Source organism: Cyprinodon variegatus, unplaced genomic scaffold (assembly GCF_000732505.1).
Source record: "Cyprinodon variegatus isolate N-32 unplaced genomic scaffold, C_variegatus-1.0 Scaffold391, whole genome shotgun sequence".
Taxonomy (NCBI): Eukaryota; Metazoa; Chordata; class Actinopteri; order Cyprinodontiformes; family Cyprinodontidae; genus Cyprinodon; species Cyprinodon variegatus.
Genome location: NW_015150844.1, coordinates 410,098 through 413,094, shown reverse-complemented (window position 1 = coordinate 413,094; position 2,997 = coordinate 410,098).

Sequence of the window (2,997 nt, the reverse complement as noted above, 5' to 3'; positions counted from 1 at the left end):
ATTATTTGGTAATGTTGCAACTTGGTAAACAAACAAATTATAGTGGAGGTTTCTAAATATATCTGATCCCACATTTGCAGCTTAATAATTTACAACTTTATGTTGTGTCAACACATTCTCACTCTCGACTCGTCCAGTATTGATCCTTGGCCAAAGCCCCCTATATTGATGTAAAGGGGTGCATGGCAGGCTGCAGACATTGTGTAATGTGACTCACAAGCGACCTACTGCGAACATTTTGCAAGTGTTTGCTAAGGTATAGGTGTCAGGGTTGGGGTAAGTGATGGGTTAGTTTTATATTCGCAGTTTGCAGCTCATAGAAAGTTTTTGCTAGATCCTCTAACATCCACCCTGCACATCAATAAATGTTAAGAAGAGTCTCCCAGAAGTGCCAATATTTGACAAGAAGGGGGCTTGACTGTCCTGGTTGTATAGACACCATTGGCTATACAGCACACAAAGCCATCAAAATATATGCCAAGCCTTAATGGTCTTGCCCCTGAGGTAATCTGTAAATTTGTTTTAAAGTATGCAAATGAAGGAATCAGGACAAGAGCTGGAGCTAGTGGGAACTGCAGGATTAAAAGATGTCGGACATCTATGGGTCAGTCGGCCTTCTCAGTGAAAGCATCACATCTCTGGAACTCTTTGCCTCTGGAGCTTAAGTCACAGACTGATATTCGACTTTTCTCCACAAGATTGAAAAAATGGCTCAAAGACAATCAAGAGTGTGAGCACTAAACTGGCTTGTACTGTACATTTTTGTTTTAACTTCTCTTGTTTTTTTTGTTGTTGTTTTTTTTGTGTTTTTATGCATTTGTGTGTCGTTATTAACCTCCCTCCCCCTCAATGCTAACACCTTTTAAAAGCCTAACCAGGGACAAAGGCTGCAAATTAGCCCATGGCTACAAGCCTTATGTACTTGGACATCGGCCACCTGTTTGGTTGCAATGTTTAATTGTACTGTCCCTGTCAAATAAACAAATAAATAAAAAAATAAAAAAAAACAAGCCATCAAAAATGCCAGAAAAAGTGTGAATTTGTAAGAAAAAAAGTAATCATAACATCTATTTACCCATAAAATGTACCTGAGTATCTTTTTTTGTGTGTATGCCTATAAAGAAGCATTTCAAAAGTGACTGTCACCAGCAAATTTACTGCTTATGTATCATCAAACACCTTAGATTTCCATTTGAGGAACAAATGAAACAACCAAAGTACTGAGACTGATGCACTGAAAGAATGATCCAAAGGAAGCTGATTTAAAATAATACAGCCATAGTCAAGTACTTTTTTTCCCATGCTATAATCCCAGACCTCGAGTGCACCAGTAAAAGGATTTCTATCATCAGCTCTCACTAAGCATCCCAACTTACCCTTTTTTATCAAAAAAGAAAGAAATCAAGACCATCATGGTCTTCATGAAAACTGAAGGTGAATAAAAAAATAAGAGTAAAGCATTGTATTGCATGTAGACGTAGTCAGGCTTAATTAAGCAGGTGAGAGTTAAATGGTTAGTAGACAAACCAGATGTATGGTTTTTGTATAGGTGACTTAACAAAACCCTTGTGGTAAAGTCAAATAGTAATGGAGACATCCAAAGTCTCCTAGAGTCTCCCTAATATAGATAGCTGTGCACAGATAAATTATCCCAGATTTTAGACTATGCAAGGTTGTGTTATTTTAATGCAAGTGAGAGCGTGCAGGCAATACAATAATTCGTGGTAAGCATTCGTTTTTGGAACCTGGGATGTCTGGTAATGATGGTTAAAATATATACACATAACGTTAGACACATCTTTTGCATTCGCTGATTCATTAGTTCATTGATCAACCATCCTTTGAGATGATGTGAAGCACACGCATTCCCACTCCTGCCATTTGCCATCTATTATTTAAAGGGGAACACCTTTTTTTTTAACATTGGGCCCTTGATTTTACGTTATTACATCATGTTCTACTCACCCATTTTAGTTTTGTGTCATTTTGAGCTGTTCTGAAGATATAATGTACGGTTAGGTTATATCCAAGTAACGTCTTCCTATGGGCAACGAGTTAAAGGCACAAACTAAACTGTTCTTAATGTATTATTTATGGTACGCCTGCATTCATAACATATAGGCGAATCACTGTCCCCCAGACATCCACGGTTATATTTTCGATATTCATATTTTTTTAAAACAAAGCAGAGTGTGTATGACGTCATCATCTGCTTTCTCCTTTCCAAAATCTCTTCATCAGTATAGTCAGGCTCAAATCGATATGGAAGTCCATCATATTCAAACTCATCAATGTCATAATCTGAATCATTAAGCTACATTTCGGGAGCGAGATCATCTCTGGTAGTAGCGCTAAACATCTTCCAGGCATGTGAGTAAAACTTGCAGCAGTTCAGCGGACAGGATGAGTGAACAGTAGCCGGCGTGCGCGGATGACGTCATATGAATGCTGGCGTACCATAAAGAATTAATTATGAACATTTTAGTTTGTTGCTTCAAGTCGTTGCCCATAGGAAGACGTTACTTGGATATAACAAAATCGCATATCTTCAGAAAAACTCCAAATGACACAAAACTCATGTGTGTGAGTAGAACATGATGTAATAACGTAAAATCAAGGGCCCAATGTAAAAAAAAAAAAAATCCCAGTGTTCCCCTTTAAGTGTTGTTAATAAAGGATTTTTGTGACTTGTGTAAGATTTGTTATGATCAAGTGTTATCAGGTAAAAAAAGCACGAAAACCCATATTGGTTAGCAATTAGACTGATTAGTTAGACTCAAAATAATAGGTATCAACACCATCCTTAAAAGAAAAATGTGTCAGCCGATGACCATTTAACATTTGAATGATACATTTGGGTGTTTCATCTTGTGGCAGCAAAGTGATCTAGGAATTTATGCACATCTTTAATAATAATTCTGTAAAAATAAATAATCTAATCCTGAACCGGTCTCAACACATTAGTTTTATCCTCCACCTAATTTCCGAAGATGATCC